Source organism: Camellia sinensis, chromosome 14 (assembly GCF_055761805.1).
Source record: "Camellia sinensis isolate YWXY chromosome 14, ASM5576180v1, whole genome shotgun sequence".
Taxonomy (NCBI): Eukaryota; Viridiplantae; Streptophyta; class Magnoliopsida; order Ericales; family Theaceae; genus Camellia; species Camellia sinensis.
The window spans coordinates 39,099,521-39,122,944 of NC_138974.1; positions in this window are offsets into that span (position 1 = coordinate 39,099,521).

The following is a 23,424-nucleotide window of genomic DNA, read 5'->3' on the forward strand; positions in this document are numbered from 1 at the left end:
TCTGACGGCTTGGAAGTATTTAATGAGAATGATGTGGATGTGGTTTCTGAGTATTTTTCTGTGCCTTTAATTTATTGCTTAAATCAGGATTTTCAAAATTTTGATGAAAATAGTGAGGAAGAAATTCCTCCAGTTTTGAAACGATTAATCGATCAAGAGCAGGAAAGATTTGTTAAACCTTTAATGGATGAAATCACTACTGTGAATGTTGGTACTGAGAAGGACCCGCGGCTGGTCCAGATCGGGTCCACGTTGTCTTCAGAGGAGCGCGAGCGCTTAGTCGCTTTATTAAAAGATTTTAAAGATGTTTTCGCGTGGTCCTATGAAGACATGCCTGGAATCGATCCTGAGATTGTACAGCACCGGATCCCTCTTGATCCAGAGGCCCGCCCTGTCAAACAGAAGCTCAGAAGGATTCGCCCGGACTGGGCCCTCAAGATTAAGGAAGAGGTCACCAAGCAAATTGACGCAGGGTTCCTGCTGGTATCTGAATATCCAACTTGGTTGGCCAACATAGTTCCGGTGCCAAAGAAGGATGGCAGAATTCGGGTTTGTGTAGACTTCAGAGATTTGAACAAGGCCAGTCCGAAGGACGATTTTCCCTTGCCGCACATCGACGAATTGGTGGATTTCACGGCAGGACACGCCTTACTTTCGTTTATGGATGGTTTCTCAGGCTATAACCAGATAGTGATGGCACCCGAAGATCGGGAGAAGACTGCGTTCACTACCCCGTGGGGGACATATTGTTATAGAGTGATGCCATTCGGGCTGAAGAATGCTGGAGCTACGTATCAACGGGCAGCAACTACAATATTGCATGATATGATCCATAAGGAGGTCGAGGTGTACGTGGACGACATGATTGTCAAGTCCAAAGATAGAGAGGGCCACTACACCGCCTTACAAAAATTCTTTCAACGGATCAAAGAGTTTCGGCTGCGACTGAATCCCCAGAAATGCACGTTTGGTGTTACAGCAGGGAAGATGTTAGGGTTTCTGATCACACAAAGGGGCATCGAGGTCGACCCTTCCAAAATCAAGGCCATCTTAGAAATGCCACCACCAAAGACTGAAAAGGAGGTGCGAGGCTTTCTGGGTAAAGTGCAATTCATAAGGCGGTTTATTTCTAAACTAACCTTGACTTGTGAACCACTTTTTGGTCTCCTGAAGAAAGGAAAGAAATTCCAATGGGACGGCCGATGTCAAGCAGCTTTTGAGCAGATCAAAGAGTACCTACAGAACCCACCCGTGTTGTCACCGCCAGAGCCGGGGAGACCGTTGATACTATACCTTTCAGTAACTGAGACCACCATGGGTTGCATGCTTGCGCAGGAATCAGAAGACAAAGTAGAAAGAGCCATCTACTATCTGAGCAAAAAGATGTTGGATTACGAGACCCGCTATACACCGCTAGAGAAGGCTTGTTTGGCCTTGGTATGGGCAACCAGGAAGCTGCGGCACTACCTGTTAGCCCACTCTGTAATGTTGGTTTCGCGTTTGGATCCCATCAAATATCTTTTCGAGAAACCAGCACTTACAGGTAGGCTAGCTCGATGGCTGCTGTTGCTCTCCGAATTTGATTTGAAGTATGTAACGCGCAAGTCAGTAAAAGGCAGAGCGGTAGCGGAGTTCCTTGCCGACCACCCGGTTGAGGGGGATGAAGCGGTTGAGTATCTATTCCCAGATGAAGCCATTCTGCACGTTGAAGATGAAACCTGGACAATGTACTTTGACGGAGCGTCAAACCAGTATGGGTATGGGATAGGGGTGTTGCTGATAGCGCCTGATGATTCCCGTATTCCTTTAGCATTCAAGCTCCGGTTCAAAGTTTCCAACAATGAAGCAGAGTATGAGGCATGTATTGCTGGCCTGGAAGCGGCCCTGGAACTAGGGGCAAGACGAGTGGACGTCATTGGGGACTCGAACCTTGTTGTGTCTCAAGCAAAAGGAGATTGGAAGGTCAAAGAGGAAAGGATGATAATCTACCACCAAACCTTGGATTTGTTAATTCCTCGGTTTGAGAAGCTAAATTTCACCCACCTCGTAAGAGAGAACAACAGGTTTGCAGATTCATTAGCAACTCTATCTTCTATGATAGACATCCCGTCCGGAGTCCGGATGCGTCCAGTTATTATCGATCAGAAGTTTGCGCCGGCATATGAGTCGATTTCCGCCATAGATGAGGTTCAAGACGGCAACCCCTGGTATTATGACATCTGGAACTTCTTGGAAAAGGAGGCATATCCACCGGGGGCAAATGCCAAGGATAAGAGGACTGTCCGAAGAATGGCTGCTCAGTTCATTATCTGCGGGAAAAATTTATACAAAAGGGGCCATCTGGGAATGCATAAGCTCTGTGTAGAAGCTGAAGAGTCAAAACGCCTGATGGAAGCCATCCACGGGGGGGAGTGCGGTGCACACATGAATGGAGTAATGCTGGCCAGAAAGATCCTCAGACAGGGCTACTACTGGTCAACCATGGAGGAGGATTGCATTGGTTTTGTTCGGCGATGCCACAAATGTCAAATTCATGCAAATCGCATGAACATCCCACCGTCAAAACTATATAACATGACTTCGCCGTGGCCTTTTTCAGTCTGGGGAATTGATGTGATCGGAGCTGTTACCCCGAAGGGGTCAAACGGGCATGAGTTTATCCTGGTAGCGATAGATTACTTTACAAAGTGGGTCGAGGCCCAATCATACGCAGTGTTGAAGGCATCGCATGTCGCAAAGTTCATCAGGAACAATATCATCTGTCGCTACGGGGTGCCAAACGAGGTAATTTCAGATAATGGTTCCCATTTCAAGAAAGAAGTGATAGACTTGTTGGAGAAATACAATGTGGCTTTTCATAAGTCATCTACATACCGGCCGCAGACCAATGGAGCGGTTGAGGCAGCCAACAAGAATATCAAGCATATACTACAGAAGATGGTGGAAACCTATCGAGATTGGCCAGACAAGCTGCCATTTGCTCTGTGGGGCTACAGGACTTCAATCAGAACTTCTACTGGAGCGACTCCATATTCATTGGTCTATGGAATGGAGGCTGTTCTACCCATTGAGATTGAGGTCCCATCATTACGAGTATTGGCTGAATGCCAAATAGCCGAAGCAGATTGGCAGCAAAGCAGATTCGAAGAACTCATGCTCTTTGATGAAAGAAGACTGAAAGCGCTGTACCACATCCAAGGTTATCAACGCAGAATTGCCCGGGCTTTCAACAAGAAGGTTAAGTCCAGGAATCTGAAAGAAGGAGATTTGGTGCTCAAGGACAACCGAGCTCCCATCCACGACCCAAGGGGCAAGTTCAAACCTAATTGGACTGGTCCTTACATCATCAAAGCTATCTGGTCAGGTGGGGCTGTGGTTCTGATGGATCTAGATGGCTTGGAGTTCTCACAACCGATCAATATGGACAAGTTGAAGAAATACTATCCTTGAGAGGCTCGCTAGGCCGAAAACCCGAAAGGGCGACCTAGGCAAGATTCAGAGCACAAAAAATTAGAAAATATGAAAACTGAGCTCGCAAGGTTGAAAACCCGCAAAGGGCGGCCTTGGCAAAAGTTAGAGCGCAAAAGGAGAGTGAAAATACTCGAGCGAACCTAAGCCTGAACTACGTAAGACTTGATTCCCATCTTTGGGATACGTAGGCAGCTTTGTCTTGAAGTTCAGTCATAAACTTTTCCCCGATCAACTTTGTCCAATTCGATCATCTCAGTCATCTTTATCTATCAGCGTTTACCGTGATCTCCGGTACAGTGCTGTTCAAACTAGGGGCAACTTTCCGTTGCCGCGACGGTGCAGAGTTATTCAGACAAGGGGCAACTTTCCGTTGCTTTGGAGTGCCGCATTGTTCTTCAGACTAGGGGCAACTTTCCAGTTGCAAGGATCTGGGGTTGTGTATCTCAGTGACAGATTTTCGGCATGCCCAGTTCTGATCCACATCGAAAATGGTTTTGAAAAGTTTTAATAAAAGTTGACTTTGTTCAAATCAATCTTTTTATGACTTAGACCATTTTTGGACCAAAAGTGGAAAATTTTCAGTACCATAACTTTCAATTTCATTGATTTCAAAATAGAGTTCTCCTGCTCTTGCATTACAATCGAGGTTGCTTATTTTAGTACAGTCATAAAGAAAACTTGAAAATACTAATAAGCAATAAATTTGGGGCATAGTTGAATCAAGTATCTCTGTGTCCCCCTCCAGAGCTGGACGGGATATCTGATGCCAAGCTGGGCCCAACTTGTACCTCCTTTTTTTTTGAGCCAATCCACATATTCATCTAACAAAGTGCAACTGAAGGTTGAAGCAGGGGCCAGAAACTCTCTAGTCCTCCATGCCGTGGCATATCTCTGGCCGGCCAGCTCCCAGGGATGACTGGCAATGTTGCAGTGTGTCCCCTCGGCCCTGTTTTGCTCTTCGAAGGAGAACTCCAAGCATTGCCATACAACAGGAGAGCCGAAGACCTTCATTTCAGACGCGTTCCGATGCCCAGATCGTCAGAAGTACACTTTTTGTTGTTGAGTTTTGCTTATCGAGTTGTTGTACTTTGCTTATCGAGTTGTTTGTCGAGCGGACGTGTTTTGTGTTTTTGAGTCATTGCTCTCTGTTTAAGCAAATTTTGTTAAAGTCTTGTTTGTTTGCATTGTTGCTTTTTGCTTATCGAGTTGTAAACTTGCTAAAGATTCTGTTATATCTTAGTAAGTTGAGTTGTTTAGTTTGTTGCGTCGGTTCACTACCTGATTTGGTGATTACAATGCGCATTACCACTCAAATTCATTTTTGTGCAAAGTAATTGATGCGATATGATGCTAAAAGTTCAAAATACAAACACCTTTTCGAAAGCTATTTCATTTCATCATGCTTTACAACAAATAAAGGTACAAGTTTTACAAAAAACAAAACTGCCTAACAATGAGCAAAAGTGCTACAAACTACTAGTAAAAGAAAAATAAAGCAGGAAATAGCAACATCAAAATCCTCGGGAACGGGAACGAGAAGCCCGCCTGGTCCTCTTTTGTGGAACAACCTCCACACCATCATCAGAGTCGGAGCTGTCGTCCTCAGGATCCTCCTCAGCCTCGCCTCTGTTCCCCGAGCCAAAACCGGAGCCTCCCTCCTCGACAGATGTCTCGAACTGACGGTCGGTAGCCTCCTCCTCCTCCTCCTCATCAGACTCCACCTCCACAACATGAGCCCTGCGTCTGCGGACAGGCCCCCCTCGAGCTCCTCGAAATGGCCTAGATGGCCCGGCTCCTCGGGAAGGCCGAGATGGCCCCTCCCCCTGATGAGGCCCGGATGGCCCAGCTCCCTGATAAGGCCCAGATGGCCCAGCTCCCCAATGAGGCCCAGGTGGCCTGGTCTGTGGCTGACCGGACCATGAAGGCATCTGAAAACAAAGAGCTCAATTCAAATACATCAGTCCGAATATATACATCAGATGCAGATACAAGCAAAAGCTACGTAAAGTGGGTGCATGTAAATACAGTGTACAAGTGAGGTGCGTGTCAGGTGTGCTCTACACAAGTAGTCTATCGATGCAGTAGAAATCAGCATGTCATCAGAAGTATGATAAATGCCAAAAAACTGAAGGGTACCTGGATGCCCGCAACAGACAACTGTGCCTCCCTGCGTAGGACCATGCCCTCGAGTGTGGCCACCAGCTCAACCATCTCCTCCATGTACCCTCGCGATGGCTGCAAAAATGAGTTCATAATCATCAGTGAACAAATGAGTATTTAAACATCTGAAATGATGAATGACGAAAGTGGAGCGTACCGGCGGTGAGTCCGGATCAATGGCATATCGATCACTGGGCATCCGAGGCTCTAGTGGAACTGGAATCGGAGAGCTAGTCCCATACTGCCACGCCATCAACTCAGTAGGCATATCTGGCCATCCCAGATGAGGATGAATCGACGGGTTCGGAGGAAACGGTCTACTCCCACCTCTAGATGCGCCAGCCCTGCTAGAAGAAGGGATGTCTGTAGCCCGAGCCTGAGCCTGATCCGAGGATGACGTACCGGCAGGTCTCATCATCGAAATACGAGCCTCTGTCAATGGAGGCATCAAATATATGTGACGATAGGTGGCGTAGTCCCCCTCCGCAACATATAACAAAGCATCGCTGCCTAGCATGGCGCCGACTACCTCTGAGTAAGAGAGCCCGTCAGCGGTCCGCATACTAGCCGGAGGTACCGCGGGAACATCCTGGGAAAGATACCCTCGTACCTGGCACAGAAAGCGCTCCCCCAGGAACCAGACTCTGCCGACTGGCCCTTCGAGCAGGACCCTATACCGGGAGATGCCTGATGCTCCGGTATACTGAAGTAAGAGATCATCACCCAGAGGTGCCCAAGGCTGCCAAGTAATCTGCGGATGATAAATGTATAAACCAATCAGAGAACGAGAATATACAGAGTAAATCAAAGATGAAAATGAAAAGGACTGAAACTTCTGAAGTACCTCTGAGTGTCGCACGGTGTCGAAGTACTGTCGCAGGCGAACCAAGGTCTCTCGAGGCCTCGCCCGGTGCGGGCCCTCAAATATCAATGAATATGGGGTCACGGGAATCCCCACCACCTCCAGCACTGGGGCTAACGATGGGAAATATACATAAGCCCATAACTGAGAAGAGCAGTGCAGAATGTAAATGCGAAATGCTGAGAGCAAGATGCAGACTGTAAAAGTACGATGTGTGTGCAATGTACAAGTAATGAAGAGCAGAAATGTAAATCGAAGGAACAGAAAATACCTCCCAAGCTCTCCAGTAGCCACCAAGCAAATCGCCCCGCTCGCGGGAGGTCGCGCTCATGTAAAAGTAGAGGGTAGCCAGGCCAGCGCCACCCCGATCATATCTACTGACCTGTGATAGGTCAACCAGAGCGCTCAATAGGTATAGCCCAATAGTGTTCCCTCTGTCGGCGAACAGGGTAGTCCCGAAGAGGAACATCAGGAAGCCACGAGTATACTGCTCTGTCTCCTCAGGAGTCTCGGGCATCATCTCAGCCCGCCGAAAATGGGAGGAAAACCAAGTATAGCGGACTCTCCCAGAGACCCTGTCAACAGGTGGGCGAGCCCCCAACAAATACATCCAGGCGGCCTCCCACTCGCCCATATCCTCATCGTATGGGATGGCCCAACCTCCGACATCAAGGCCGGTCAATACCGCAAAGTCAAAAGGGGTCATGGTCATGTCCCCGGTAGCAGAAAAATGGAAGGAATTGGTGGTGTCCCACCATCTCTCTACTAGGGCTGCCATCAAGGTCCTCCTAGCAGGACAGCGTGACAACCCGGCGCAGAAGGGCCCAAACCCTGCCAAGTCTACCAAACCCCTGACGCCCTCCGGGAGCTCAGCATACCAATCCCGCGCCATGGTAGAACCATATCCTCGCACACTGCGGGAGCCACCCTGCATTCAGAATGAATATATGTGTCAATAATGAAGTAAATGGGCTGTGTGCCAATAAGATGAAATGGGCTGTGTGCCGACGAAGTAAAATAAACTACATGCAAATTCTATCTACCTGGGCTGCGTGTTCAGAGAATTTGAATTTTGGGCTGCGTGTTCAACTTTCAGTTAATTTGTGGGCTGCGTGTTCACTATCTACCTGGGCTGCGTGTTCAGAGAATTTGAATTTTGGGCTGCGTGTTCAACTTTCAGTTAATTTGTGGGCTGCGTGTTCACTATCTACCTGGGCTGCGTGTTCAGAGAATTTGAATTTTGGGCTGCGTGTTCAACTTTCAGTTAATTTGTGGGCTGCGTGTTCACTATCTACCTGGGCTGCGTGTTCAGAGAATTTGAATTTTGGGCTGCGTGTTCAACTTTCAGTTAATTTGTGGGCTGCGTGTTCACTATCTACCTGGGCTGCGTGTTCAGAGAATTTGAATTTTGGGCTGCGTGTTCAACTTTCAGTTAATTTGTGGGCTGCGTGTTCACTATCTACCTGGGCTGCGTGTTCAGAGAATTTGAATTTTGGGCTGCGTGTTCAACTTTCAGTTAATTTGTGGGCTGCGTGTTCACTATCTACCTGGGCTGCGTGTTCAGAGAATTTGAATTTTGGGCTGCGTGTTCAACTTTCAGTTAAATTGTGGGCTGCGTGTTCACTATCTACCTGGGCTGCGTGTTCAGAGAATTTGAATTTTGGGCTGCGTGTTCAACTTTCAGTTAAATTGTGGGCTGCGTGTTCACTACCTACCTGGGCTGCGTGTTCAGAGAATTTGAATTTTGGGCTGCGTGTTCAGTTTTCAGTTAATTTGTGGGCTGCGTGTTCACTATCTACCTGGGCTGCGTGTTCAGAGAATTTGAATTTTGGGCTGTGTGTTCAACTTTCATTTAAAGTGTGGGCTGTGTGTTCACTTTTGAATTCGGGCTGTGTGTTCGACAAATCGGTGTCTGAACCGTGTGTTTCAATGTGGGCTGTGTGTTCGCAATTAATTGATGAGCCGAACGTTCAAAAATTTCAAGTGTTGAAACTACATGTTCAAAGATGTAAGGAAAGTACTATGTCACAAGCTAATCGTTTAAACATGGCAAGGACGCAAAATGTAAAATACAGAAGATGAGGCAAATACCTCTCGGGCCTCGTGAGAGAGATGCTGCTCCGGCTCTCTGAGAAGCAGATCTGCAGGTGCTCTCTCGTCGAAACTGGTAAAATGACGGAAAACGGCACGAGGGAGGGCATGCACTGGTGGACGATACCTCCCGGGAATAAAAGGTCGAGTCCTCGGAGGAAGAGTCATAGGATCGAAATCATCCCCAACGCCCAAAAAACCTCCACCGTGAGAAGAAGTACCCGCCATTTTCAAGAATCTGCAAAAGGGGAGCAAAAATGAACAAAATGCGCAAAAATTGGAAAAAGTCAACAAAAGTCAACTCCCGAGAAAATATTCTGAATTTTAAGATGAACTTACCTCAAGTTTTGAAAATGCAAAAAGAAGCTCCGAAGCCGGAATTTAATCGCTCCAAAGTATTTAAAACTAAGTGTTTTTACGAAAACAATTTGCGCGAGGCGTTGGAAAACGCGCGTAAAACTCAAAACTGGAGAGAAAAGTGTTGAAAGAGGCAAGGAATGAAATGGGGTTCGGCTGCTATTTATAGACTTCAAGCCTTGGATGACATGCATGCAAAAAGGAGGCAAAAAGACGAAAATACCCCTGGGAAAAGGGCACGGCCGGCCGGCCTCTAAAAATAGCTGGCCAGCCATCTGCTTTTTGCAGAAATGGCCGGCCAGCCATTAGCTTTTTTAGAAAACGGTTGGACACTCCCCCTTGGGAAGATAAACGGCCGGCCATGCTCCCCACATACTCACCTAGCTCTCTGCAAATTTTGAGGAAGATCGGAGTTCCCGGGACCTGAAAAAGTTCAAGAAACGTACACTTCCGGTCGCAAAATTGCTCCGTCCGGACTTCGGTTTCAAGTTCTGATGTGTGTTTCATCATCATCCATCGAAATCAACGTGTATCTTTTTTTGAATGGGTTATAACCTTTCAGAGAAGTGGATCAGAGGTCGTGATCAAGTTACCTTCGCCGAAACACGCGTTTCCGTACTCGTTGTTTCATGACAAATGAACACCCTGTTTCATGCTCGTTTTGTACTATCTTGCGTTCTCATAGACATACTCGCATTGTCATGTACATTTCTCGATATTTGTATACCTCTGTGTTTGAGCATGCGTCGTCACACATATCTCATTCTTGCATTACGATGCATCCACTCACCAGCACTGCGTTTGTCAAACTTTCGAAATCACATTGAATATATGTTGTTAGCATATTGTGCTTGTTACAATTTCTCTCTTGCAGGCACGATATTGTATGTACGGTTCAATTGAGGCTGGTGCGACCAGGCAAATCGCGCAGGTATTGTATCTTCTCCGTGTGAGACATGGCGGGGATTGAATAATCCTCCGCGTTCTTAACTGCATGAAATGTAGTCGTCGCTTTGCATTCTTGCTTAAAATTGTTGCATCTATTTGCGAATACTTGCCTCATTACAGCTAGCTGCATTTGCACGATCATTGGGCTACCTTCGGCTGCTCGCATATCATTTGCATTTTGCCCCCTGCCTGCGGGCATGCCTGCGGGCACATCTTTTTCCATCTTGTATGTTTGTCTGAGTCTTCGGCCTTGTCAAAAATGGGTCGTCTCTAGGCTTTGACATTCACTCCCGTCACTTGTGACTTCCGAGTTCTGTCAAAGAGGGGCAACTGTAGACACCCCATTTTTGACCGACCTTAAGACTCAGACGTCACCGATTGAGCGCTTGGTGATGTTGCATAAAGTGCTTGTTCAGAAGTTTCAGGGTCGCGGCCGTAAGCCCTGCCTCCGGACTTCCGAACCCTTTTCTGTGCCTTGTCTCGGTTTGCGAACCTGACTCGGTTTTCTCTGTTTCTTTCCCTGAGGGGAGAGAGAGGTCCCGTAGACCATCTCTCAATGTCCGTAGGCTACATTTGGTGGCCGTAGGCCATTTTGCCCATTTCGGAGTCCGGTTCCCGGTTTTCGGAGCCGTCAGGCCGTGTGCCTCGGTTCGGGACCGCTTAACCATCTCCTATTGCCCTGATTTTTGGCATACATCCTATTTCATCCATTTTGAGGGACACTGAGGGCTGAGAAACCCACTTCGAGGTCAAATACGATTTTCGGTGCTTAACAGCCCATTTCCGGGACCCCGAACTACGTGTTTTGGCTCCGGAACATTCGTCTTGCAACGGTTTTCGCTCATTTTTGGCAGGTACCTCTGTTTTATCACATGGAAGGTCACTGAAGGGTGGAAGGCCAGCAATTGTTGCGACAGCCAGTTATCTCTCCTCCCGAGCCTCCCGGCGCCCGTTTCTCTAACTTCCGGGCTAATGTTGAATACCTTAGAGCTAGCGTTGCCAACTTTCAACCACATATCTGTGATCTACACATCAGAGAGGCCCCTAAAAGTTCATGGCCGGCCATTAAGGTCACCTGACCCTTTTGACCCCTTTCTTCCGGGCTAATGTTGAACCCCTTGGACCTTTTTTCTCGAACTTTGAACCACATATCTGTGATGTACACACCTGAGAGGCCCCTAAAAGTTCATGGCCGGCCAGTAAGTCAACTTGACCCTTTTGACCCCCTCTTTCCGAGCCATTGTTGAACCCCTTGGGCCCACTTTCTTGGATTTTCAATTACATGGTTGTGTTGTACACACATAGGGCTACCTCCCCAATACCTGGCCGGCCAGAAAATATGGTTGACCCTTTTGACCCCTAGCCGGCCGGCTAGGGGGTGTGGCCGGCCGGCCACCTCCGGCCAAAGTGAGCGGCCGGCCGTGCTCCTCTCACTGTTCCCCTTCCAGCTGTGAGGCAATATCCCCCAGATATTTTCTGTATCCGGGGGATATTTTGGGAGAGAGTTTTCCTCTCCATTTGACCCCCCTTTTACACCCCCTTTCTTGACCATATAACCAGCTGAAGACCTTCTTCTAGGGGGTTAGAAAATTTGATCTTAAGAACTCCATAGCCAACTCCATCTTCATCTTCTTCAATTCTTCAAAAACCCTAAGTCCATTAACCTCCATTCCTTCTATACCACCAAGCTCTACCACCACTATCTCATTTCCAGCAGCTAGGAAGGGTTCTTGAAGGCCAAAGGAGCAGCAAATCCATCCAAGAAGCAACCAAAGTCTAGATCTTCAAGGGTAAGTTCCACTTTGATCCTTTTGACCCTTTCCTTTGATCTATTTCTAAGCCTCATTTCTTTTTGGTTTCAAGCTTCGGTCCTAACTGAAAAGGACCATATTTTGAGCTCACCATCACTTCTCATTAAGGGCTCAACCTTGTTTGAGCTCTCCATAATATACTTGCTTCATTGACCATCTTGTATGTCATAGATTTGCATGCTATTTTTGACCCATGGGCAATTTATTTTCGAGCATGTTATAAACTGATATTAGGCTTATTTTGAGCCCCTCTTCAACATTGGAGAAGGGCTCAACATTGTTTGGTGTTTCCATATGTCACTTGTAGTTATATCCCCTATTTTAGCCCCATTTTTGCATAAATTAATAGCTCTCTTTGCTTCTGTTTTTGGACCTTGGTCCGAACTGAAAGTGGCCTTATTTTGGCCTATACTTCATGTTTCATTCACACTTTTTTTCTGTTTGGTGATTATTTTATACACTTCATGTTTTAGCACCTTTTGAGCCTTATTTTGCATCATATTTTTAGCATGTTTGTATACTGATTTTGAGGCTGCCATATACTGTAAATGTTCATATTTTTGGTCCATCTTCAGTGTTGTAGAAGGAAATTTTTCAGTTTGAGTTTTGCTTATACCACTTGCTTCTTTACCCCTCTTTTGGCCCCCATTCTTGCATGCTATGCTTCCCTTACCTGTGCTTGCTGTTTGGCCATGTTCATAACTACGAAAGTGCATCTTTTGGGACTGTCTAGCTTCTGTCTTTGCATCGCATGTCCATATTGTGTATGTTTGGCATGGCTATAGGCCATTTCGGGTGCCTAATGTTGCATTTCGGGACGTTTCCTTGCATTTCATGTCATTTCGCTTCATTTCGGGGCTGTTTTCCCCCATATTTTAGTGCTGAAATTCCATTAGTAGGCTTGCATATCATTTTTGTCATATTTCATCACATTTTTGCATCGCCTCGGTTTGCGTGCCCGTGTGCGCGCACTTCGAGGCACTTCATTTTCTGCCTTCGGCATCCGATGTGAGTGTGGCTGAGGCTCTCTCATGTTGGTATAAGCCCACTTGTCATTTTCCATGTCATTTGCATTGCGTATGCGCTGTCTCGGTTTGCGCGCCCGTGTGCGCGCATTTCGAGGCACTTCATTTTCTGCCATCGGCATCCGATGTGAGTATGGCTGAGGCCCACTTCATGTTGGTATAAGCCCACTTGTCATTTCCATGCCATTTCATTGCATTCTGTCATCGCCTCGGTTTGCGTGCCCGCGTGCACGCATTTCGAGGCATCTCATTTTCATTGCATCTATCATTGCCTCGGTTTGCGTGCCCGTGTGCACGTACTTCGAGGCATCTCATTTTCATCATTCTGCTATCGCCTCGGTTTGCGTGCCCGTGTGCACGCACTTCAAGGCATCTCATTTTCATCATTCTGCTATCGCCTCGGTTTGCGTGCCCGTGTGCACGCACTTCAAGGCATCTCATTTTCATCATTCTGCTATCGCCTCGGTTTGCGTGCCCGTGTGCACGCACTTCAAGGCATCTCATTTTCATCATTCTGCTATCGCCTCGGTTTGCGTGCCCGTGTGCACGCACTTCAAGGCATCTCATTTTCATCATTCTGCTATCGCCTCGGTTTGCGTGCCCGCGTGCACGCATTTCGAGGCATCTCATTTTCATTGCATCTATCATCGCCTCGGTTTGCGTGCCCGTGTGCACGTACTTCGAGGCATCTCATTTTCATCATTCTGTCATCGCCTCGGTTTGCGTGCCCGCGTGCACGCATTTCGAGGCATCTCATTTTCATTGCATTTCATCGTCGCCTCGGTTCGCGTGCCCGTGTGCACGTACTTCGAGGCATCTCATTTTTACCATATCTGTCATCGCCTCGGTTTACGTGCCCGTGTGCACGTACTTCGAGGCATCTTATTTTCATTGTATCTGCCATTGCTTCGGTTTGCGTGCCTGTGTGCACGCATTTCGAGGCACCTCATTTTTTAGCACTGTGTATGTTAGGATCGCATCTTAGTTACATTTCATGCATATCATGCATATTGCATCGTGTCCGGAATAGGAGTTAGTCCGGGCACGGGAATCGAGGTACATTTCGTACTCCGAGTGATGGAATGTGTCTCAATTCCCCAGTCACCGACACCCCGGATTATCCATGATGGAGTTAGGTTTTAGCTGTAGTTTCATGTGCATTCATCCTATATTGAGTTGTGCATTTCGACTCCTCTGCCATCATGCCTCGGTATGCGTGATTGGTGGCACGAGGATCGAGACATGCATATATTTGTGCAAATACATTGCTATGCCCCTTTCCTGCTCTCTGTTGCAGCAAAACCAGGAATCAGCAACTTTCCGGGACTTGGCACGCTTTTCAAAAATAACAGGTGTAAACAGAGGCTAATTGGGGCATTCCGGTGGATTTCCGCGCAAGACAGTCCGGACATGCATCATCCACCAGAAGCAAGGCAGTCCCTGGCTTGCACGCCAGTTTATTTGCTTTCTAGTTAATTTATTAATTAGAATTTTGTAATATTTTTGGACTGTAATATTCTTTTATTCGGGACTGTAACATTTGGACTGTATATTTATTCGGACCCTCCGAGTGAGGGCACAACTGTAATAAGTGTGGGTGAGTGTGATGTATGTCTTCCAACCCCACGTCTTTCTTCCTTTTTATTTATCCGCTTATGATGGTTAGATTAGGGCATATTTAAATTAGCATACAGTGTGACAGCATGTTTGCATCATTCATCTGTATTGCATGCACCGGGCTCGGCGCACCATACTAACTGCATCGTACTTTCAATTCCAAATTGAATACATGGTAGTTGTAGCATTTCATATACCATCTTAGAATAGCCGAGCCTGCCATAGTTGCATTTTTGTATGTGTTGCATTAGGCATTTCTGTATACTTAGGATTCATGCATAATTTCTAATGTAATTCTCTGTTTTGGCTTGGAGTACTCGGTAAGTTTTATGCTTTAGCATCCTTGCATGCGTGTGAGTGTTACCATGAATAGCATATTTACCATGAGGCTATGTGCTTATCTGATATAACTGCCTGAATGCCTGTGGGTGAAGGTTGGGTTACTTTGATTGGAATAAATCATCAACTGTTTGTTTTAAGCCCACTAGATAGTGGCAAAACCATCCTTTCTAAGCCTACCTGCGGGTGGCAAAATCTGCATTTTAAGCCTACTTGCGAGTAGCAAACCACCTTTCAAATAAACAAATAAGAAGTGTTTTGTTCCAATTCGGGCGATCCAGTCTATACTTGTATGCTGTGAGCATCACATAGTAACCTAGGCTAATAACCGGAATAAGAACTCACAATGTTTTCAAAAATTGATATCATGGTTAGTAGAGGCCGGTCTATGACCGGGCGAGCGGGGGTGCTCACGAAGTGACCTTCCCCAATCGTACCCAAGTTCCCGAGCCGAGGCAACTTTGGTGATGACGGACACGTGGCCTTTTGGCACTGAGTCAGGGTTTCCTAAATTTCCCAAAATAAAATATTTAGGTGGCGACTCTGTATCTGGCAAAGCAGTCCATGTTTGGCACTTCTTTCAAAAATCTGTTTTCTCAAAACGATTTGCCGGATTTGGACTCTTTGGTTCAGACTTAGAACCGTGACTACGAAAAGTCGAGTCCGAGCTGTAGCGAGGTCCCCCGCGGGCTTGTTACAAATAGTCCAAAATCTACTTCAATTTTGGAGCTAAATTTTGTAACCTTAAACTCCATTTCCAAGCAATTCATGTAACAACCCTAAGCTCTGATTAACGTATAATCCATGATTACGAATGCTTAATAAATAATTAAGATGAAACTTTGCATTCATTACATGTGTTATGTATTATATGAGTTTCTATATGTTCTGTGTAAGAATATGTCTCTGGTTTTGTTCTATTCTGTAGATTGAAGGCCTTATCGGCATCCGATCATGAAATTGAGTTCGTTTTTATGTTAGTTAGAATTTTTATAATTTTATGGTAGATATAATTAAGATTCGATTCGGAACGAATTAAATTAGAATAATTAATAGCAATTAATTAGCCACTAATGATATTCTTTAATCAAGCCTATATAAGGCCAAGAAATGACTTTAGAATATTATATACACACTCATTTCCTCATCTCTTAAGCCTTCAAACGTAAGAGAGAGAGAGAGAGAGAGAGAGAGAGAGAGAGAGAGAGAGAGAGAGAGGTGATCAACAAAGGAATTGCTAGAGAATTTAGAGGTTTTTTGCTTGGGACTTCAAACAATTAACCATTTAGAGTGTAATTGATCATCTAAGGTAAGGATTCACCTTTTAGCTTTGAGATTGAGTTACTTAGCACATGAATTCAAAGAATTAAGTTGTGTAATGCTAGAATTGAGCTAAAATTAAATAATATAGATCATACTATGCATGCATGTCTATATCATGGCATCTTGAGGAAGTTTTCAAAGAATTCTCCCATGCATGTTATCATTCTACCTTAGTTTTGAGAATTCATCTTGTTTTCCATCAATTTGTCTGATTTGACATGTTTTGAAAGCTTTAAACTTGCCTATTTACATGGATGATGTGTAATGTTATGATTTTCACAGTTTCAAGTTTGGTTTAGTTCAATTGGCAAAGCTTTTGGGCTTGATTTTGCGAAATGCTTTTGAATTCACCATGTTTTATAAGTTTGTACAAGTTTTCCTTCAGTTTTTGGCTCAAAAGACCATGAATTTCAACTTTGAATTCAAGTTTTGAGCTTGGCAGTGCGATTTGGAAATTCCAGATTCTGCCTCTCCACTCGAGCGTCAGATCCTGTGCTTGAGCGACTACTTTCCGATCTTGCACTTCCGCTCGAACCACCAGAAGTCTGCTCGAGCGTGGAATGCATGCTCCCAAAAGTTCCCATGTTTTGCAGACCGCTCAAGCAGCAATAGTTATGCTCGAGCGAGGACCTGAGTCTCACGCTCGAGCGACCGTCGAGCATCCATTGAGCGTGAAAATCACACAACCAGTACTTTTGCAGAAGTTTACAGACCGGTCAAGCGGCAGAAGTTGCGCTTGAGCGGCCGCCCATATTTTTCATTCCTGTTAGAGCGGAGGAAGTTGCGCTCGAGCAGAACCCCTATTTTCAGTAATTTTTGTTAAGTGTTTCCAAGTACATTTTGGCATCCTCATTACATCCTAGCCATTCCTAAGCCCTAATTAAGATGGAATAATGAGAAAACAAGATAGAACACACCAAAATAAGAAAGAACTAAGTTAATAATTTCAAGTGTGTAATTCTGTACATATTTGTTCTGTATCTGTGTAGGTTATGCACCGCAAGTTATCTGATCTGTCTATTCTGTCTGTTTGCTTTGGAGCCATCTGTGAGTAATAACTTAGTAAAGCTATGTTCAATTTTATTTATTTTCTATATAAAGAATGATATGTATTTGTGGCATCCATAGTTCACATGGCCCTCGCCCGGAGGTAACAATACCATGACCAATATGCATGTGGCCTTCGCCCAAAGGTAACAATACTGTGGCCTATGTTCACGTGACCTTTGCCCAAGGGTGACAATACCGAGGCCTATGTTCACGTGGCCCTCGCCTGGGGATAACAATACCATGGCTACTTGTGCACAAGATGTGGACCTACGTGGTCGTCAGTACCGACTATGCAAATTTGATATGATACAATAGCTAAATGGATATACCACATATAACTGTTTATGATTTCTGGTTAAGTATGCGAATCTGAATATGCATAAGAATCTGTTTTTGTTATAACTCTGATTTCTAACTCTGAGATGGACATCATTCATTAAACTCTTTATTTTGTTATTATTCACTAGGCTTTCGCTCACTCTATTATTTATGTATGTAGGTGATCAGACGCATGGCCAGGCTTAATGATGACCGCCTGGAGAGTTTTTGTCAGCTAGGCTTTGTGCCTCCTAAGGGGGTTCTATACGTCTTATGGTTATGTTTTGTGAATGTAAAAGGCTCTATTTTCTTTTGGGTTATGAACAAGTTTTCTGTTAACTGTATATTGGGCTAAGTCCCGTTTGGCTATGTTTATAGTGAATTAAGACTACGACATTTATGACGTCACGTATATGTGTATTAAGTTTTAACAATTTTTTGTCTCATATATGTCCCCATAGCTCAATAGACTGTGTATGTATTTCTATATTTGCTTCCACAACTCCTTATTATAAGTTATTCTATTCAGAGGCCTTTGGTGATACAAGGATTACCGGCCGGTTACAACGCTAAACCCATAGGGGCAGGTTTGGGTTGTGACAGGGTGGTATCAAAGCACATGTTATATCGTACACACGAGTTTATATGAGCTATAGGATGTCCCTCCAAAAAAAATTAGGGACATTTCATTTGCATGTGTGAGTGTGTGATAATCTTTATAAATGTGGAAACTGAATTGAACCTGAATAAATGAAGCTGAAAGAAATGAACAAGATTATTCCTATGTTTATTATTACTTTGTCTCTCTATAGTATCATGGAAAATGCAAGAAGTAATGATACAAGTGAATCCTCAGAGGCTCGCTTGAGTTATATGAAAAAAAATGCTAGTAGCTCTGACAGAAGCAATAATGCAACAATAGAGGCAACAACCTTTACCCCCACCGCCTCCACCAGCACAAAATGAGCCAGACAATAATGATATAATCAACTTGACTCAGAAATTCATGAAGATGAAACCGCCAACTTTCCTAGGAGGTATTGAACCATTAAAGCTGAAACATGGTTATTCGAAATGGAGAAATTATTCGAAGTGTTTCCCTATTCTGAGATTCAGAAAGTTCTTTTGGCTACCTATACTCTGAAAGATGAAGCCCGAAGATGGTGCTTATTGATCCGAAATAGTAATGGGAACATTACATGGGCTCAATTCAATGAGATCTTTTACAATAAGTATTTTTCCCATTGCTTCAGAGATCGGAAAGTGTCAAAATTTCAAGAACTCAAGCAAGACAAGATGTTTGTAGCGGAGTACGAGGCTAAGTTCACCGAGTTGGCCAGATTTGCTCCTCATATGGTTGACACAAATTACAAAAAGGCCTAAAAATTTGAAGGGAGATTGGATCTGGACGTGTTTGATCGAGTAGGCATCCTAAAGTTGCCTACATATGTGGAAGTACTTGACAGAGCATTGATGGTAGAGGCCATTTTGGCAGCAAGGAAACAGGCTCCAGTTCTAACAACTAAATGGAAGGGTAAAAGATTTGGATTTAATTTCAAGAGGAGTCGGTCATTTCCAAAAAGGCAGAATATAGGATCCTCCAGTAGTTCTAGTCAGAATAGTGGATCTATTCTGAACTGTCCTGATTTTGGATAGAAGCACAAAGGTGTATGTTACCATGCATCAAATGCGTGTTTTCGATGTGGCAAGACTGGCCACATGGTTAGGGATTGTCCGCTGAGATCTGATGATGTTAACCTTCCTACGACAAGTTCAGCGGGGTCTGCTTCTGTAGCAAGGTCAAATGCAAAAACTAATGCCAGAGGTAGCACTGGGAATGAGACACCAGGGCAAGGGATAATGTTTGCACTGGTAATTGGGGATGTACAGAATACTGAGTCAGTAGTGTCAGGTATAATCTCTATCTATGCTCAAAATGCCTATGTGCTGATTGATTCTAGTTTTACGCATTCATTTGTATTGCATGCTTTTTCTCAGAAATTAACTAGACTGTTAGAACCTATGAACTATTTGTTATTTATGTCTATACCACCTAGGGGTTCTATGATATGTGCTTATGTTTATCCAGCATGTTATATTATGATTGGTGATATGACATTGTATGTTGATTTGCTGCCTTTGAGCATTGATCATTTCGATTGTATTCTGGGTATGGATTGGTTGACTAAATACTTGCCACCATTGACTGTGTGAGTAAATCTGTTGTGTTTAGACCACCTAACATGCCTGAGTTTGTTTTTACTGGAAATGGGGTAGTTTCTCCGCCATATTTGATTTCATTTATGAAAGCCAGGAAATTATTGAGAAAAGGGTGTCGGGGCTATTTATGTTGCGTGACGATAGAGTCTTCAGATAATGCTAGTGTGGAAACGGTTCTTGTAGTCTGTGAATTTCCTAATGTGTTTCCTAATGACCTATCCAGAGACTTAATTGATAGGGAAATTGAGTTTACTATCGATGTAGCACCTAGAACACAACCTATTTCTAAGACTCCTTATCGAATGTCAACCTCTGAACTGAAAGAACTAAAAGCCCAACTCCAAGAATTGCTAGACAAGAAGTTTATCTGCCCGAGCACTTCACCTTGGGGTGCTCCAGTGTTTTTTGTCAAAAAGAAAGATGGGTCTTTGAGGATATGTATTGACTACAGTGAATTGAACAACGTAACTGTGAAGAATAAGTATCCATTACCCCGAATAGATGATTTATTTGACCAACTTCAGGGAGCACAAGTGTTCTCCAAGATAGACCTTAGATCCTGATATTACCAGTTAAAGGTCAAGGCAGAAGATGTAGAGAAAACTACATTCCAAACTAGATACATACACTATGAATTTTGGGTAATGCCATTTGGAGTAACTAATGCACTCATTGCATTCATGGACTTAATGAATAGAGTGTTCAAACAATTCCTTGATGAGCTTATTGTTGTGTTCATCGATGATATTTTGATTTATTAAAAAAACAGGGAAGAACGTGAAAATCATCTGAGAATTGCTTTACAGACTTTAAGAGAGAAAAAGTTATATGCAAAATTTTCCAAATGTGAATTTGGCTTGACAGTGTGGCATTTCTGGGGCACGTAATTAATAAGGACGGTGTCTCCATTGACCCACAGAAAATTGAAGCTATAGTGGCCTGGCCTAGACCGACAAATATGTCAAAAGTGAGGAGTTTTTTGGGACTTGCTGGCTACTACAGAAGATTTGTGAAAGATTTCTCGAAACTTGCTATGCCACTGACACAATTGACACCGAAAAATGTACCATTTGACTGGAAAGATCAATGGGAGTCAGCCTTCCAAGAATTAAAAAATAGATTGGAAACTGAGCCAATCACTACAAGAATTTTCATTTTTGGCGACTAAATTTTTAGTCGAATGGTTTTAGCGACTAAATTATTTGGTCGCAAAAGTAGTCGCCAAAAAATTGTCGGTAAAGGTTATCAGCGACTAAAATTATTTTAGTCACCAAATGTATACAATTCCCGAATAAAATTTTAGTCGCCAAAAGGTTGGACATTAAATTAAATTAGACCCTTTTCGGCGACCAAACTTTTAGTCGCCTAAAGTCCTACATTTTTAACTACTAAAATTTTAGTGGCAAAGAGTTCTTCTTTTGGCTACTAAAAATTTAGTCGGTAAAGAGTTCCTCTTTTGGCTACTAAATATTTGGTTGCCTAAAGTTCTACATTTTTGGCTACTAAAATTTTAGTCGGCAAAAGTGTTTTTATCCTTTAGTTTTTTGTTTTTAGCTACAAAATATTTTAGTTGCCAAATGTTTGATTTTCTTTTGGCTACTGAACTTTTAGTCGCCAAATGTCTATTTTTTTTTTTTTTGGCTACTAAACTTTTAGTCGCCAAATGTCTATTTTTTTTTATTTTTTTTCCTACAAAACTTTTAGTAGCCAAATGGCTTTTCCCAATTTCTTTTTATCTACTAATTGTTTAGTCGCCAAAAAGATGATATTATGTTTTATCGCAAAATTATAATTTCTCCACAACTTATCTATATTCAATGCAACCTGTAATACGTATATAAACAAAATGGTACATACTATCAATCATTCCACAATCTGCATCCATATACCAAAAATAACTAACTTTAAATGTCAAAGTCCATACAAATCAACTATTGTCCAAACTAAAATATTAATTCCATACAAAATATATCATACAAAAATCAAAGCCCTTCGTATACAAAAAATACATTTACTACCAAGCAAAATTACCATTTGGCATGGTACAAATTACCATCGTAATCTGTACCACGACAAAAGATGGTATATGTACCACGACAAAAGTTTTCTATAAACCATGACAAAACGTCCTATATGTACGTCAACAAATGGTATATATGTACCACGACAGAAGGTGATCTATGTACCACGACAGTCATTATCTGTTGATTGCCAAAAGTTTTTTGTATCAGTATGTGGGAGCCGGATTTTATTAGATCCATAGGGACGGATGAGCATGTTCGCTCCGAAATGTAACCTGTATTTGGCATATACCCTAGCCAATTAAGGAGCCGAATAAAATAACCAGTATCCCAGCCAATAAAATAGAAGCCGAGTAGAGGTACACGTAACGGAACAAGGATGGACCCAGCCCAAAGGCCTAAAGAAAATACTGTAAATATGGGATTATCCATCAAAGAGAGGGAGGTGAGAATTGTTGTGCTTAATTTAGAATATAAGTAATCTTGAGTGTTGAGACTGACTTGTCCGTCGGAGTGCTAATTCCGGCACCCCCGACTGGAGTGTTTATTCCTTTTCAGGTGACTATCAGCGTATCACGAGCGTCCCCCAGGATCAGAAGAGTATTTCCAAACCACTTCTCCACAATTGGCGCCGTCTGTGGGAATACTCAAGCATATCCATTGCAGGCGTGACGGAGGACCCTTCAATAGTCACTGATGAAACCACGCAGAGAGATGACCTCACTCCACCAAACAGGCTTGGACCGGACACCATCCCTGTAAGACGCGCTCTAAACTTCGCCTCACCCTCGACTCCAGAGCATGAAGCAATGTAAGCGATCATGGAACAGGCAAAGCAAAACAAACAAAGGTTGAAGAATATGATCGCAGAAAACGAACGCCTTCGCGAAGATTTGGCCTTGGAAGTGGCGAAGTCCAAACAAGCTATACGCCTAAATCTGGAACGATCTCTGAAGGTAGGTGGTCGACGACCTCGAGCTCGACAGGACGACACCGATAGTGACTTTGACTCGTTATCCCCGGAGCCCAGGAAGAAGGGGCGACCTAAAACTACCAGTTCTTCTGAAGAAAGTCCCCGTCTAAAGCACAAGCGAAGAAGGAATAGTTCGGACGAAGATCAACACGATCCATTCGTATGACGGATTGTAAAGGCAGCACTACCCAAGAAATTCAAAGCACCGTCATTCACCTTGTACGACGGCAAATCAGACCCCACCGACCACATTCGCCACTACAAGCAAGCCATGACATTGCATGCAGACAATGAGGCCCTCATGTGCCGAATATTTCCCAGCAGTTTGGGACCATTGGCTGTCAGGTGGTATTGTAAACTGGAGTCGGCTTCGATCAAAACCTTCCACCAATTACAAAAATCCTTCAGGGCCAGATTCATCATTAACGAGGTCCAGCCGAAACAAGCCGACTTTCTCTGGGCAATGCAAATCCTGCCAGGAGAAACACTAAGAGCATATTTGGCGCGATATTGGGAATGCTTTAATCTTGTTGATGACGCTTGCAACGACTCCATGGCCATCACTGCCTTCAAAATGGGATTACATCCAGATAGTACCCTCCGCAGTTCTTTGACTAGAAGACCCCCCAAAATGGTTTGGGGGTTGATGAAGAAAGTAGAGGAATACTGCAAAGTGGAAGATGACGCCTTGCGGGTTAAAGCCAGACACATGGCCAACAAAACGGCCCTTCCTGAAACTGCTTAGCCAATAAGTTCCGTACCACCACAGAGCCCCGAACCACGACAACGGGCTAAACGAGACAAGAATTGGGACTCTCGCCGATCAAGCGATCAATGC